Raw genomic sequence first — 17,672 nt, 5'->3', positions numbered from 1 at the left:
CTTCACCTGGTGTACTCTCCTGCCAGGGATTTCACATAGTTACTTTTAAACAAAACACTTTGTTTCAACTGGTGTACTCTTTTGCCAGGACTTTCATATAGCTACTGTTCCCGTGTATCCATGAAAAGATATTAGCCCAACGTTGCTGTATCATTCCTTGCATAAAAATGTTCGTTTCAACAATAGCCCTCTTTTTCATAAAATGCGCTTTTGCCCAGTTTCCAAGTACATTTGCATTTATTTGACTTTCTTTCTCAATTCGGTCTCTTTCGGGATATGGGCTCAGCGACCAATTTGTAACACTGCTTACAAATATGTAAACCTATTGACGTTGCTCCTATGAAACAGTGCACACTTTTAAGCAACCCGGTAACCCTTCTGCCTTCCCTGGGCTTACCGGGTGCTTGTAGTGTCCTTCATGCTCCATTAACCTCTGTGTTGCTGGGTCGGCGTGCACTCCGTCAACCGCTGCGCCTTTGCCGTGTCCTTCTCTGCAATATGCAGTTCCTGCTGCCTTGCTCTCTCAGTGTCACAACCCTCAGCCCTGATCCCCACTGGCAAGCCCTTTGGCCAGGTGGACTCAGACTTCGGATCGCAAATAAGGCCTGGCATCTGCTTCACAGACCCTCTTGGGGCCAGGCTCATAAACAGGGAAAGACATCAGCTAAAGGAACTACTTTATTCAGGCTTTCAGCCAACATGGAGGAATCCACATAGCTTGATTCCTAGAACCAAGCTATGCGGTATAGTGTTTTGGGTGTGGTGGCCTAGGGACTACTTTACCTGAATTACTTTGCAGAGACTATTTAAACCACATCCGAACAAGACAGCACGCTTCGCGTTACTTTGCTACTAGCAACGTGACGCTCACCGTGTCCAGCTTCTCACGAGCCTGGCAAGATCCGGACCTGCAGAGAAACGACAAAGAACATCGTTCGCAGCAGAATCTTACCTACAATCTCCATCCTTCACTGTTCACAGCCCCTGGGCAGCTCCCTGTGGATGGTTCGCCACCCGGATCGAAAGACCTGAGAAATGAAGAAAGACATCATTAAAGAAAGTAGTAGAGACATTTCAACCACAAATTGCTTACAGACTTACCTGGCTGGTGGTTGTTCGACCGGTATAGCTCCGGAACTCCATCCGCGCTGGGAGCACACTGCGACCTACAAAAAGAGAAAACACAGGTCAGTGAAGACAAGACATTGCCGCGCAAAGTGCCTACTTACCGCATCATAGCGCTATTGTGCGCCATCATTTACCGGCGAGAACCAGCCTACCCAGTTCGCCAAGAGGACGCTCCACGCACCTAAGGCAGATAAAAAAAGAGACATTATCGAACAGAGAAAAGGCATGCAAGAATAACAACTCCATAAACCGCAATAAGACCTACCTGAGAGACATTACTTGGGCCGCTGTCAGTGAAGTAACTGGACCGCACGCACCCACGAAAGGCAACGCGCCCCTGCCCAGAAAGCAGGACGGAGAGCCCACCAACTTCGATAACAAGGCAGAATTCCACCGAGAACCGCACCAAGGAATCATCAAAAAGGGGACCAACGACCAACTGGCTGAGTGGCGTCCCCGTGGATACCAGGTGAGTGTAACAGAACGCAAAGCCTCACAGAAATAGTCCACCTAGGAGCCATGGAGACATCGGAAATTGACCAATTGGCCCTATTATTGGGGGACCTTCGTAGCAAGGTTCATTCAGCCCGACAAGAGACTAATGCACTCCGAAGAGTCCTAATAGTGACCAAGGATCGCACCGAGGAGATCGGCAGACAGTTCTTGCAATCAAAGGCAGGTCAGACTCCTCTGCCTGGGGGAAATCCACCGATGCAAAATCCTATCCCACCATCTTATACCCCCACACCAGTACAGATCATGCTGCCTGGAACAGTTCCCTTGGCACCAACAGAAAGGTTTTCGGGCAACCCATGGAAGTATGCAGCATTCATAAATCAGTATCGCCTTCATTTCCTTTGTCGCCCTTGGGCGTTTCCAAATGACCAAGCCCGGGTAGCTTTCATCCTATCATACTTGAGTAGAAGCGCAGCAGATTGGTCGGTGCCATTGGTGACCATAACGTTGATGTGCCGTCCCCGAGGACCTCCTCCGACGGCCGACGTCACCCGATGTGATAAGTAGGACGCACGACGCCCGTAGCCTCAGTTGCAGTTTTTTCCCCCAGAACGTGTGACACCAGTTTTCTGCCAGTCAGACACACAAGGCCTTGCGGAACGCAAGCTGCAATCGCATAAGAAATTCTGCAGCGGGGAAGGTAGGGAGGGAGCGATATGGAATACGTCGTCGGACCATCCCATCGAAAGAACGTTACCAGGTAAGAGAGAAACTTGTTGTTCGAGGGGATTGGGTCCGTCGACGTATTCCATATATATGGCAGACTCCCAAAGCAGTACCAAGCAAGGAGGTGGGAAAAGAATTTAGAACACAAATTTAGCATGCCCAATCAAATTGCGGAATAAAGGACTACCTTGCCAAAGGCCAGATCCTGCCCTCGGATGGAATCGAGGGAGTAGTGACGTACAAAAGTATGTACCGAAGCCCAGGTGGCTGCATCACAGATGTGACTAACAGGAACACCCCTCTGCAGGGCAGTAGATGCAGCCACTCCCCTGGTAGAATGGGCCCGCAAGCCAGCTGGAGGGTCCTCACCCGCCAAGCGGTAACACTCGGAGATAGCTAAAATAATCCACGAGACAAAGTCTGTTTCGTCACAGCTTGTCCCAAACGCTTTCCAGCGTAACCAATGAAAAGTTGATCGTCCACTCTGACCCGGCACATGCGCGAAATATAAAAGCTCAATGCTCTCCTGGGATGAAGCCTATGGAGCCTCTCCTCTTCCTTACCAGGATGTGGAGGAGGATAGAACGCCGGAAGAACAACCTTCAGGCTCAAATGAAATTCCGAAACCACCTTCGGAAGAAAGGAAGGACGAACTCGAAGGACAACCCTCTCCTTATGAAACACAGTGAAGGGTGGCTTAACTGAAAGTGCCTGCAACTCACTCACTCTGTGAGCGGAAGTAACCGCAACCAAAAACCCAGTTTTCAGAGTCAACAGTCTCAAAGGACAAAAATGCAAAGGCTCAAACGGAGCACCCATAAGAAACTTAAGAACAAGGGTCAAATCCCAACCGGGCACCAGAAAAGGTGACGGAGGGAACACATTAGTGAGCCCTTTCAAAAACTGAGAAAATAAAGGAATCTTAAAATAGGAACATTCTTCAGACGAGCACTTAAATATGGACAACGCCACCAGGTAACCTTTAATGGTCCCCACTTGCAAGCCCCTGTGGGCCAAGGAAAGCAAAAAAGACAAAACCATGGGAATGTCACACTCAAAAGGATCCACATTCTTAACTCTGCACCAGTCGCAGAACTTCCACCAACGGCAACGGTGCAGAGACTTTGTTGCCGGCCGCCAGGCCGAGAGCAACACCTCCATCACGTCTTCAGGGAGGTCCCAATCCTTATACCTCAACCTTTCAGAAGCCAAGCGTGAAGGTTGAGGGATCTGACCTCCCGTGAGAGCAGATCGTCTCGGAAGGGAAGACGACGTGGAGGGCAGATGGACAAGTCGAGAAGGTCCGGGTACCACGTCCTCCGGGCCCACGCCGGAGCAATGAGGATCATCCGGGAACCGAACCTCTAACCCCCGCAGTACTTGCGGGATGACGGGGACTGGAGGAAACGCATACAGCAGTGGGAATGACCACTCTACCACAAACGTGTTTCCTAAGGCTCCTTTTGGAAGAAATTCCCGCGAGCAGAACCTTTCGCACTTCCGGTTGACACTGGAGGCTAAGAGATCCACTTGAGGGGTCCCCCAAAGGGCGGAGATCTCCAGGAGAATCTCCTGAGCCAGCTCCCACTCGTGAGAGATCGTGCTCTGCCTGCTCAGAGCGTCCGTCGTCTCATTGTCGTCTCCGGCCAGATGAATAGCCGAGATCGAAACTTCCTGCTGGAAGACCCAGGACTCGAGCTGCATCGCCTCCCTGCACAGAGGAAGTGACCCTGCCGCCCCCTTTTTTTTGAGGTAGTGCATGGCCACCGTGTTGTCCGTTAGAATCAGGACAGTCTTTCCTCGCACAGTCGGCAGGAAAGCCTTCAGGTCTAGCCTGACAGCCCTCCGCTCCAACAGATTGATATGGAGTCTGGACTCCGACGGAGACCAACGACCGCTGACTGTCAACTCGTTGGCATGAGCTCCCCATCCCGTGAGGGATGCGTCTGTCACGATCGTCACCTCCAACCAGGGCAGCCAAAATGGGGCCCCTTCATCAGATTGCCTTCGACGGCCCACCACAGAAGGTCCTGGGCGACAGAGGGCAGCACCTGAACAGGGTCCGACATCCTATCAGAGGACTGAGACCAGTGGAGCTTGAGTACCCATTGCAAAGATCTCATCCGCAACCTGGCCTCTGGCACCAGAAGAATGCAGGATGCCATGAGGCCGAGCAGTCTCAAGAACTCGGACGCTGGGAGAGTCTGGGCAAGTTGAAACTAGTGCACCATCTGCTGAATGTGAAGAGCCCTCACCTGGGGAGGAAAACACAGCCCCAGGGATGTGTCGAGCACTGCTCCGATGTACTGGAGCCACTGTGTTGGCGTCAAATGGGACTTCTTTAAATTGAGGGAGAAGCCCAGCTTGTGAAGGGAGTGGCAGGTGACGGACAGATGATCCAGGACTTGCTCGGGAGCGCTCCCCCTGATTAACCAATCGTCCAGGTAGGGGTAGACGTGAATCCCACCTTTCCTGAGATGCGCTGCCACCACCACCATGAGCTTGGTGAAAACCCTCGGGCGGAGGTCAATCCGAACGGCAGGACCCGAAACTGAAAGTGCGAGTCGCCAACCGCGAACCTCAGGTACTTCTTGTGCTTGGGATTGATCGGCACATGGAAGCAAGCGTCCTTGAGGTCGAGAGACACCAACCAGTCCTGAAGTTGAAGGGCCTGGAGGACTTGAAAGAAAGTAACCATCTTGAACTTGTCCTTCCTGAGGAGTTTGTTAAAACCGCGCAAGTCCATGATGGGTCTCAATCCCCAGTCTTTCTTCGAAATCAAAAAATAAGGGGAACACCATCCCTTGTTCCTCTCCGCTACAGGCACCAGTTCTATGGCGCCTTTCTTCAGCAGGGCTTGAATTTCCTGCGCAAGGAGCGGATCCGGACTCTTCAAAGAGAGGTTCCCAGGTGGATTGTCGTGAGGCCTCTGCCGAAAAGGAAGACAGTAGCCGTGGGTTATGATCTCCAAAATCCACACATCTGAAGAAATGGCACGCCACTCTACAAGATGCTGCGCCAGCCTTCCCCCAACCGGCGAACCATGGGACCTGGCCTCATGACAGTAGTAGCGGCTGCGGCGTTGCCTGAGGGCAAAGAGGCAATTGCCCGAGTGGCCTTGGCACCTCGAGTACCCTGTTTTCCACCTCTGGCACTCTTACGGTCGCCTCTTTGACTGACAGCTCCTCTCGCTTTACTGAAGGACGAGTAATAACGAAAGGAACCCCCCCTCCATTGTTGTCCCCTAGGACGAAAAGGCGGAGGTTGTCGAACTGCAGCGCCTAACGACTTTGCTGCAGCTTTGGAGATCTGCAACCTCTCAAGGCTCTTGTCAGCCTTGCTGCCAAAAAGATGTTCACCGTCAAAGGGCATGTTGAGGAGCCGGGACTGCACATCAGGAGCAAACCCAGACTTCCGCAACCACGCAAACCTGCGTATTACGGTGCTCGCCGCCATGGACCGGCTGACACAATCTGCCATGTCCAAACCCGACTGAATGGCCTCACACATGGCATCCTGGCCATCCTGAACCATAGCAAGGAAACCATCCGGTTCGTCCCCTTCGGGAATATGTTCAGCCGCTAATGCAACACAGTTCCAGAGTGTGTGTGAAATGAGACAAGGCACATACGGAGTTGGCCGCCTGAAGCGCCATACCCCCTGAAGAAAACACTTTCTTCACCCAGCCATCAAAATGTTTGTCGTCCCTATCCGGAGGGATGGTAGGATACGACGCCTGCTTTGCCGGGGCCGGAGCCGCCTGCACCACCAAACTCTCCGGAGTGGGATGCCTGGACAAGTAGCAGGGGTCGCTACTGGTTGGACGGTATTTTCGCGACAAAGACTTGCCCACTGCCGGGAGTGTCTCCGGAGCAGTCCAAGTCGCCGCTACCCTTCTCTGCAGAGCCATATGAGACGGTAGTACCGGGTCAGTGGGGGGACCAAGATCAAGAATGTCCGTGAGATCATCCTGAACAAACTCCCCTGGGGGAGCCGACCATCCCAAGTACTCGGTGACCCGAGGCATAAGGCACCGGTACGAAGAATCGGCATGAGTGCCAGGCTCGGCCTACAAAACTCCACCTCCAGAGAGGTGTTCAGTCCACTGGCATCATGCAGTGACTGCCTCAGGTCATCAAACTAGCTATAGCCCGAGAGAAGCTCATCTGGCACCGGAACCGGAACCAAGCCTTCATCAGAGCCTTCATCACCCTCTGAAATGTACTCCAGGCGGTGAGAGGTGACACCTGGGGACCAAAGCTATGCCTGACCTTAGCCAGAGCCTTTCTAGGGTCTACCCCCGTGCCACGGGGCCCCTCTGCCACCACTGCCTCGAAAGGCGTCGAGAGCGCCGAACGAGTCGGCACCGGCGTTGAGAGAATCGGCATCGACGTCACCTGCAGCGCCGCCAGCATCGACGGCGTCGACACAGGCCTCGAAGCCAGAGCTCTGAGCGTGTATCTCGACGACCTAGCCACCAACGACCCCCTCGGAGGCAGAGCCTCGAGAGAGATCATCGACGACCTCGGCGCCACAGGCATCGATGTCTTCCTCGAAGACGGCACAAGATTACACGGTCTCGAGCGCGTCGAGGACCGGGACCTGGAGTGGGCATGGCGAGAACAGCTACCCTTGTCTGAGCGGGACCTCTCCCGCGAGCCGTGCCGACCACCCGAGCATCGAAGGCGTACGAGCGGTGTCTCTAGACCGGTGCCGACCGACCCACTAGGAGTGCGGACGGACCGGGGCCCTGCGATTCGAGAATCGCCAACATTTTCTTCCCGAAGGAAGCCCATTCCTCCGGTGTCGCTTGCATGGTGGGATAAGCGACCCGCCGATGGGCGGAGTCCTCGGAAGAGGACGGGGAAGGCGACTGATGCCGGCGCTTCCGGCAATGCCTCGAAGAGGCAGAGGAGTGGCGAGACCGACTCCTGGAAGGAGACCCACTGGACTTCCGACGATGACGTGGAGAGTCGCATCTCGAGTCATCCGTCGAAAGCCCCGTAGACCTCGACTTCCGGGGCTTAGACACCCGACCTACCAACAACTTCTTCTTGCGCTCCCGCAAGGCCTTGGCCGTGAGCGACTGGCAGTCGACACAGTCGTCCGTATCGTGGGCCTCCCTGAGGCACCAGAGGCAGGCATCGTGCGAGTCCGTGACCGACATCTTGGACCCACAGTCCCTGCATTTCTTGAGGCCGGGCGCGGGGTGGAAGACGAGGTAGACATCGTCGCGAACAGGCTTTTTTCACAAAAACCGAACAGGTTCAAAGAACCGAGAAGAATACAACAAACTCCAAAGAGTCGAGGCGTACCGAGATTCACAAAGCGAACACGTTTGCGAAAAAAACGGAACTGAGGCTACGGGCGTTGTGCATCCTACTTATCACATCGGGTGACGTCGGCCGTCGGAGGAGGTCCTTGGGGACGGCGCATCAACGTCATCGATGCAGGACGCAGATGCCAAAAAATTTCCGAAGCAGCACAGCTGTGGACATTACCTGTCAGATATCATAGATATGCAATACATCCGAGGACCCAATCCCATCGAAATGGAAAAACTGTTTGCTCGCCACACCCAGGAACAAGCAGTGGATAATGAACTTTTATGCCTCCGGCAGGGGAACTACGACTTGTTGGCCAGAAAACAAAAGACCATGTTATTCATCGAGGCTTACGAGGCGAATTCAAGTACGTCTTGGCCCAGGTAGTTGAACCTCCCCAGAGACTGTACCAAATTCATAAATCTGGTAGTGCAGCTGGATCATCGGTTGCAGGACCGAAAAGCGGACCAGTCCAAAGCAGACTCTCGAGTAGTTTATGTTCGGTCTAGAGACAATGCACCACAGGTGCCAGATAACGCCGTAGAACCCATGCAGATCGGAGGGATACAACCTCCACTAACAAAACAAGAGCGGGATAAAAGACGGCAACAGCGACTCTGAAAACAGGACATTTCCTGAAAGACTGCCCGCTAAAATCCCCAAGGAGGACAGTCGGGGCCACAGAAGAGGATGAAGTTAAGGAATCGGAAAACTATCAAGCTCGGCAACCGCAGAGGTCAGTTTGTCGAGTGATAAGAAAGAGCCACTGACCTCACACTTTGCAATACCCGTGATCTTAATAAACCACCAACAATCGTCAAAGATACATGCCGTAGAAGCTTACATAGACAGCGGAGCAGTTGGAAATTATATAGATCTAGAGTTGGCAGCAGAGATGGGGCTCCCTTTGTGTTCCAAGTCTACCAGGGACAAGGTGACTACCGTGGATGGGATGGAATTGCCTCCGGACCAGTAACCCAGTGCACAGCTGCAGTAACCTTGCTGTGCCAGGATGGACATCGGGAGTGTATTTCGTTCGATCTCATTAAGGCACCTCAGTTCCGGTTAATACTAGGGATGACATGGTTGGTTGCTCACAACCCTTTGATAGACTGGCGGGCACATAAATTAACCTTCTCTGGCAAATGCTCCCTGACCTGCAACTCTCCAGAACCGGAACCCAACTCCTGTATCTCCAAGACTCCCAATACTGTAGCATCTACCCTAGGAGTAACTAATACTTTGCCAGATGAATATTATGACTTTCAAGACGTATTCCAAAAAGACCAGGCTTACACATTGCCGCAGCATAGGCCTTATGATTGTCAAATTTACCTTATTCCTGGGGCACAAATCCCTAGCGGCAGGATCTACACTCTCACCGAACCAGAAAACCTTCACCTGAAATCCTATTTGGACCAGTACCTTGCAAACGGATTTATCCACCCATCTAAGTCCCCGGCAGCCAGACCTTTGTTCTTCGTACTAAAAAAGGAAGGGGACTTGAGGACCTGTATTGATTACCGTGCAATAAACCAGATCACTGTGAAGAACCACTACCCCTTGCCCCTTATCCCAGAAATGCTAGACCAAGTCAAAGATGCTCAGATGTATACCAAATTAGACCTTCGGGGAGCATACCACCTGGTCCGGGTCAGAAGCGGAGATGAGTGGAGAACCGCTTTCCGTACCAAATATGGCTTGTTTGAATATCAGGTCATGCCTTTTGGCTTGTGCAATGCTCCTGCAGCGTTTCAATATTTCATGAATGACATCTTGAGAGAACTGATTCACGTTTGCACCTTAGTGTACATAGATGACATCTTGGTGTACTCAGCCTCAAAACAAGACCATATCAGGCACGTTCGTTCAGTCCTCACTAAGCTCCGCTAACATCGTTTGTATGCAAAGCTGGAGAAATGTTTTATTCACGTCACCGAAGTAGAATTTCTTGGTTTCATCCTTTCGCCAAAAGGCATCAGAATGGACGTACATAAGATTGGCCCTATTCTAAAATGGCCATCACCAACATCTCTGAAAGGGATACAGAGCATGCTAGGCTTTGCAAACCTTTATTGCCGATTTATCCCAGACTTCTCACAGGTTGTGCACCCGATCACAGTGCTGCTTTGAAAAAGCAATAAAAAGTTTGCTTGGACCGGGAAGCAGAAAGAGCCTTTCAGGAACTGAAACAAAGATTCACCTCTGCTCCAATCCTGCGGCACCCTCGTCCAGACCTCCCTTATGTCGTAGAAACTGATGCTTCCAGTATGGCAATGGGAGCAGTCCTTTCACAGAGGGACCCAGAAACTGGCCAGCTGTATCCTGTGGCCTTCTGGTCAAAGTTCTCACCCCCGGAAATTAATTACGCTATCACGGACAAAGAACTCCTGGCCATCAAGTCCGCTTTCAAGGCGTGGCAACACTATCTTCTGGGAGCTAGACACACCATTACAGTGATCACAGACCACCGGAACCTGCAATATCTCAAAACAGCCAAAGCCCAGTCCTCACACCAGTTACGGTGGGCCCTTTTCTTTGCCGAAAATGACTATGTGATCACATTTTGACCAGGGGTCAAGAATGGAAAAGCTGACGCCTTATCTCGAATGGGCATCGATGAAACGGTGTATACAACCCCAGACCCGGTACCCATCATACCAGAAGACAAACTCTTGGTTATCACGACAACCTTATCACAAGCAGAATTACGAAACGAAATTCGACAGTCAATGAACCCAGATGCTTTCCTCGCATGGAAAACTCAAGGAGAACAATATTGCATCAAGGATCAGTTACCTTTTTTTAAGGACCGGCTATATGTACCCAAGAAGGAGTTACAACAGCATATCATTTCAGATTATCATGACTCTCTGATTGAAGGACACCCTGGAATCGCTAAAACCTTAGTTACGGTGAAAAAGAGCTTTTGGTGGCCTATCTGGCGTAAGGACATTGTCCAGTATGTTCAGTCCTGTGGTGTCTGTGCACAAAATAAATCACAGAAATAGAAACCATCAGGTCTCCTACAACCACTGGACATCCCTCCCGCTCCATGGCACACTCTCTCCCTTGACTTCATCACTGATCTGCCACCTAGTCAAGGCTTTAACACCATTCTTGTAGTCCTGGATTTGTTCTCTAAGATGGCACATTTTATTCCTCTCAAAGGCCTCCCGGACGCATCCACCTTAGCAGAAGTATTTCTGGAAAACATTGTCAAGCTAAATGGTTTCCCATCAGTTCTGGTCTCTGATTGAGGCAGCCAGTTTGTATCCAATTTTTGGAGAAAATGTTGCGCAATGGCACAGATTGACATCCGCTATCGACCAGTGACCACCGCCAAACAGACGGCCAAACTGAGAGGACCAACCAGACCCTCGAGCAGTATTTACGGTGCATGCTGCACCATGAATTGAGAGATTGGAAGGACTTACTTTGGATAGCCGAGTACGGATATAACAATTCCGTACATTCTAGCACAGGACAAACACCTTTTTACACCCTGTATGGCAGACATCCACGTACCTCAGAACTCTAACTTCCTGCCAGCTGGGCAATGCCTGCAGTAAAGACTCTTCACACAACCATCACTCAGGCGTTCAGAAAGGCGAAGGAACATCTTATTCATGCTGAAGAAAAACAAAAGCACTTCGCCAACCAGCATCGGAAAAAGGCCCCAGACTATCAAGTAGGAGACAAGGTTTGGTTAGCCGCCAAATATGTACCCATCAAAGGGACCCAGACATTCCATCCTCGATATTTAGGACCCTATACCATCAAAGCAATTATCAACCTGGCAGCCGTCAAATTGGATTTACCATCTAATCTACAAATCCATCCGGTATTCCATGTGTCCCTCTTAAAACCCATGCAACCTGGTACACGAGTCAGGACACCACCTAAACCCACACTTATTGATGGAGAACCAGAATTCGAAGTCAAAGGCATCCTGGACTCTAAATATTCTAGAGCCAAGTTATATTATCTCGTCGACTGGAAGGGATTTGGACCCCAAGATAGATCCTGGGAGTTCAGTGAGACCATCCATGTACCACATCTGATCAGGAAGTTTCATCGGAACTTCCCAACTAAACCTGGGCCAGACAGGAGACACACCATGGGAGGGGCCTTGGGGGGGGGGGGGGAGTACTGTCACGACCCTCAGCCCTGATCCCCACTGGCAAGCCCTTTGGCCAGGTGGAATCAGACTTCGGATCACAAATAAGGCCTGGCATCCGCTTCACAGACCCTCTTGGGGCCAGGATCATAAACAGGGAAAGACATCAGCTAAAGGAACTACTTTATTCAGGCTTTCAGCCAACATGGAGGCATCCACATAGCTTGATTCCTAGAACCAAGCTTGTTAGGCAGAGACCTGTGCAGTTCCCTTAGGGACCACTGCAAAAAATTTAGGACTACAGGTGGTTGGCAGTAAACCCAATTGGTAGCAGTCTGCACCACCCAGATTTACATGGTAGCTGTTGCTGAGCGGTCAGACTTCTCTCAAGATGAGTTAGGCAGTATATAAAGTATATACAATAGGTACAGGGATACAGTAGCACAAGCAAACACTGACCAGAGCTCTGGTGTAAAAGTATATAATTATTTATTTAAAGACACACTTGTAAATTACACTCGCACAAAAAGAGGTAAGTGAATTCAACACACAGTCAGTAGTATATATATACAACCCTGATTACTTATTAGACAAGTCTTAATGAGAAACACCACTTATTTTCAGACAGAGGTGAGTGCTTAACGTAAGATGGCACTCTAATAAGTTATTTAAAAAGGGAGGGAAAAAGGAAGTTATGAAAGCACACAAATCTCAATACTTTTCAAAGAACCACAGTGAGGCAGGTTAGGCAAAGTCTACTGGAGAGCAAGGAAGTTCAAATGCCATGTCCACTCTTAAAGAGAGCAAGCGAAATGTGTCCAGGATCACACAGTGGGGTTATGCCCAAAGAGTCTTTGTAAATAGTTCACAAAAGCTTGAGATCAAGTCAGGAAAAGTTAGTTAACAGGCCCCAGGCTAACCCAGGTTAGAAAGTCGAGGATTTACTGTCACCCTGAACGATCTGTCGCAAGGGAAGCCATGCGGGACACAGTACCTGAAAGTGGGAAGAACGCTCCAGCGGGGGCAGTTGTTCCTGGCAGTGGGTGCAAGTCGGTGTTTCGTCCAGAGGAAGAGGAGGTCTCGTCGTGGAGGAAAGCTGAAGGTCGTTGCACTGCCAGGGAAGAAACCAGCCGCGGAGTTTCCCGGTTACAAGGTACCACCCTTTTCTTCGCGGTAGTGGTAAACCCTGGTATTCCGGTTGCCGGGGTGCTTGGCACGGGCAAGGCTGCCATGAGATGGTCCAGGAAGGCAAAAAGACAGGCAAACTGGTTATCCCCACCAGTCAAAGGAAGAAGACTCTCCAGGCTGGAGATCTCCTCTGTCATCTGGAAAAGTGGTGAGACAGTTCAGCAGGGCTCCACCGGTGGTGTCGTCGTTGCAGGTCGGCTCTGCTTCTCCCTCCTTGGATTCTTTAGGTCCTGTGTCGACTTCTGAAGTTCCAGTCCCCAAAGCCCTGCTTTTATGCAGAAAACCCCCATTCATTCAGCCTAGCTGTCACTCAAACATGCTAAGTGGTGAGCCACTTGGGCCAATCACACAAGAGTGTGACTTGAGTTGCCGAGGCAACTCAGTCCAGGGTGCCTAAACCCCCTCCCAGACCCCCTGTGGTACCCAGACAAAGTGGCACCACTTTTGGAGGCTTCTGTGGAGAAGCCCGCCAAAAAGTGGAACAAAGGGCTCGACTTGAGTTGGAGTCACAGAAGCGAACACAAACGCCATTTTGGAACCAAGTTTCGGCAAAAAATACCAACCAGTCAATTTATATTAATTTAATAAACCAGCGGTATGTTCGAGGCTATTTTTAAAAGTGGTAGCCTCGAACAATGGGAAAATCCCATATGGATATATTCGCGGTTGAATATAAAAAGTAGTATCCACTGCCACCAGCCAAAACTCGGTCGGGGGGGACTGGACAGTGCCCCCTCGAACAACAGACCCCGGGGCAATCGAATTGCCCCGACTAGTACGTCCACAATATGATGGTTTGTACTGGTTCTGTTCACAATTTGAGACTAGTAAAGCCAATGTTGACTTTACATGCCCTGGGCGACAGAAGTCATTCCCAGGGTATGGAGTCTATGTTTGGGGGTCGCTACGACACCCCTGGGTTACGGCACGGAGGGTGCTGTGTAACCCACATATCAAAAACACATGAAACCGTATGAGGAAAAGGACCCCATAGCCCATAGAACACATACAAAGTCAAAGGAACACCTCAAATCATGTCTAAGAGTGGGAGGAAAAGAGTCTCACTCTTAGCAGGAGAAAAAAATAAACCCCAAAAATACAGCAAAGCTGCTGGGGGACTCACTAGGTTTGGGAAATTAGCCTTTACAGAGAATTCTCCCTAACAAAGCTATGCGGTATAGTGTTTTGGGTGTGGTGGCCTAGGGACTACTTTACCTGGACTACTTTGCAGAGACTATTTAAACCACACCTGAACAAGACAGCACGCTTTGTGTTACTTTGCTACTACGCTCACCGTGTCCAGCTTCTCACAAGCCTGGCAAGATCCGGACCTGCAGAAAACAACAAAGAACATCGTTAGCAGCAGAATCTTACCTGCAATCCCCATCCTTCACTGTTCACAGCTCCTGGGCAGCTCTGTGTGAATGGTTCGCCATCCGGATTGAAGGACCTGAGAAAGGAAGAAAGACATCATTAAAGAAGGTAGTAGAGACATTTCAACCACAAATTGCTTACAGACTTACCTGGCTGGTGGTTGTTCGACCGGTATAGCTCCAGCACTCCATCCGCGCTTGGAGCACACCGCGACCTACAGAAAGAGAAAACACAGGTCAGTGAAGACAAGACATTGCCGCGCTGCGCAAAGCGCCTACTTACCGCATCATAGCACTATTGTGCACCATCATTTAACGGCGAGAACCAGCCTACCCAGTTCGCCAAGTGGACGCTCCACACACCTAAGGGAGATAAAAAAAGAGACATTATCGAACAGAGAAAAGGCATGGAAGAATAACAACTCCATAAACCGCAACAAGACCTACCTGAGAGACATTACTTGGGCAGCTGTCAGTGAAGTAACTGGACCGCACACGCCCACGAAAGACAACGGGCACCTGCCCAGAAAGCAGGATGGAGAGCCCACCAACTTCGATAACAAGGCGGAATTCCTCCGAGAACCGCACCAGGGAATCATCGAAAAGGGGACCAACGACCAACTGGCTGGGTGGCGTCCCTGTGGATACCAGGTGAGCGTAACACTCGGGCGGCGAGCTGACTGCATTCCCGTTTCCTCTTCCACTGTTTGGATCAGCTTTGACACCGTTTCCCACAGTGTCCTCTTCCCTAGCATACTGGTCAGTATCCGTGCAAGTCGCCGTGCACCCCAGCATCTGCAGCTCTCTCTGCTGCGCTGGTTTTAAGCTCCCCGCCATCATTGAATAATCTCCAAAGCCTAGACCGCTGTGTGGGCTTACCAGTCTTAGTGATGTTCATTATTCTGTCCCTCTTCCTCGTCTCAGCGGTTAGCATATCATTCTTTATATGATGTTGCTGAAGCTGGTATGAGATCTTATTGGCAGTGATCATTACTGCTCGCTGTTGCTTCCTCATCTCAGTAGTTGATTAACTGGCCTTTGTGTCAGGTTTGGGACTACTAAGAGGGGGCCTGGAAAGGGGTTTAGAAAAAGTGTTAGAGGATTCTAGAACCTGCAACTCCTGAGATGGCTGCCTGAAGGCTGGTGCTCCTGTGCCCTGCATTCATCTCTCTTTTGAATTCATTTGCAAAGGCGGAGAAAAATACAGAAACTTTGCAACCATCAAAGAGGCAGAAGGGAGAGGAGGTGGACTCTGAGAAAAGAAGATATATTGATGGAACTTTCAATGAACAAGAGAGACTACAGTGAGGAGATCAGCTAGAAAAGAGTTAGGGCCAAAGTCAATAGGTCAAAAGTATTTTGCTCAAGATCACACAGTTCAGGGTAGTTTGCAGTAAAGTTCGTGGCACAGATTCCGGACGAGGTTGGTTGGTAGAAAAGTTAGTTCAAAGAGAAGAGAAGGACAAGCCCTCGGATTGGAGAAAGATTTCAAACACTTTCACTGCGGCTGAGCGAAACGCACAACTGGATTTGCACAGTACCTTGAAATGGAGAGGGTGCTGTAGCTGAGGCAGATGTTCCTGGTAGGTCCTGAAGCGACTGTCAGACTGATCAGAAATAGGAAGACTGGAGGGTCCTGCACTACCCAGGGAAGAACCCAGCAGCGCCGAACAACGAATAAAACGTGCGCCCCTTAAAACCCAAGCAGGGTCCGACCTTCCTGGCTATCAAGCCCACTGTAGCTCTGTACGGCGAATTCGACCAGAGGAGGGGTCCTGGCTTGTAGTTTGGGCAAACTGGCTGGTTCCACCAGCTCAAGGGAAGAAGTTTCATGGAGGATCTTCTGTCGTCCGATTTGGAGATTCGGACGTGCAGCAAGGCTGCACCGGGCGGTTCAGTCGTTGTAGGTGTCCTCTTCCTTCAGTTCCTCGTTGGTTCTTTCATTCCAGTGGCGACTATGCTCTTCCAGTCCCAGAGACCTGGTTTTTATGCAGTTTTCCCCCATTCATACAGCCTGGCTGTCAATCACACAGCAGGGTGGCTGGCCTGGCAAGGCCAGTCCCCTTAGCCAATCAGACAAGAGTGCAACTTGGGTTACCAAGGGAACCCATGGCAGGGGTCTGAAGATCCCTCTCTCACTACTCACTACTGTGCAGAAGCCCGCGAAAAGACAGCGAACAAAGGAGTCATCCCCGGTTTGGCGCACAGAGAAAAAACACGAGAAAGACTTTAACAAAAAGAAATGGCGACTAAACGCAGCCGGAGCCAAAATAAAACATATATGGTCAAGCGGGTTTTATGTTCGTGGCTAATATAATAGCCTACAACATTACCACTTTATGTAAGATAACCGCAGTAGACAAGTTAGAGTAGATACCACTGCCACCAGCCAAGTCTTAATGTTAAGGGAGCGAAACAAGGCTACAAGAGGCAGAGACAAAAAGGGGTAAGAGTTAACCCTTTCCAATACTCCATGTAAGATGGCGTGTACTGGGTCTGTGGTTTAAAGTGACTATATGAAGTTAATGGCAACTTTACCTGTTTCCTGGGGGACAGTAGTCAGCCCCAGAAAAATGGAGTCAGAGGGAAGTCTCAAAGACAACCCTGTGTCACTGCACTGAAGGTGCTGTGTAACACACACAAAAAGTGGTGCACATGGAGTAGGTGAGGCTCCAGTGCCCGAGATCACACAAAGTAGAAATACACATAGCAAAACGCATGTAAGAGTGGGGAAAAAGGCTCACACTCTTACCAAGTGAAAAAAAAAAAACCTAGAAATCCAGCAAAGCTGTCGGGGGACTCTTTAGGTAAGGGAAATCAACCATTTATGAGAATTCTCCCCAATTGCCATCACTTGGCAAAAGACCTACAAATTTCATCATAACATTTCTGAGATTCCCTGTGCGAGAACTGGTGTTGAAAAGAGCAAGGGAGAATGTTGATTTGTCCTGGCGAGGTCATAACATTATGATCTTTGGTGACCTAAGCCAAGATGTTCTAGATAAAAGGAGAGCCTTTAATATGGGGAAGGAGAAAACAAGGAACAAGCACCTGAAATACTACATGGTTTATCTGGCGAACCAAGAGTAGTGCTAAATGGTCAAGTGCACTCTTTTACAGATCATCAGGGGGCAGAAACATTTCTTACAGATTTGGATCATCAGCCCATGAAAGAAACACCCATCCAAAGAGTTGGAACAGTGTCAAAAAAGAAAAGATTATCGTCAATGGAAGTCTGTTTACTTATTATCTGGGTTTGGCTATCATTTTAATGTTCATTTTTTATTTTTAACTTATTAATATTTATAATAAGTTGAAGCAAGTTATTGTTGGAACAGTTTCAAAAGTGTGTTCGTT

At 50.0% G+C, this 17,672-nt stretch overlaps 1 protein-coding gene across 1 annotated transcript in view; it reads right to left on the bottom strand.

The window, feature by feature from the left end:
* VWA3A (von Willebrand factor A domain containing 3A) overlaps window positions 1–17,672 on the bottom strand; it is a 2,090,411-nt gene that overhangs the window by 908,710 nt on the left and 1,164,029 nt on the right. The window lies entirely within an intron of this gene.

Source organism: Ambystoma mexicanum, chromosome 2p (assembly GCF_040938575.1).
Source record: "Ambystoma mexicanum isolate Mex_15411 chromosome 2p, UKY_AmexF1_1, whole genome shotgun sequence".
Taxonomy (NCBI): Eukaryota; Metazoa; Chordata; class Amphibia; order Caudata; family Ambystomatidae; genus Ambystoma; species Ambystoma mexicanum.
The sequence above is the reverse complement of the archived record's forward strand: the minus strand, read 5'-3'. Positions and strand labels throughout refer to the sequence as shown.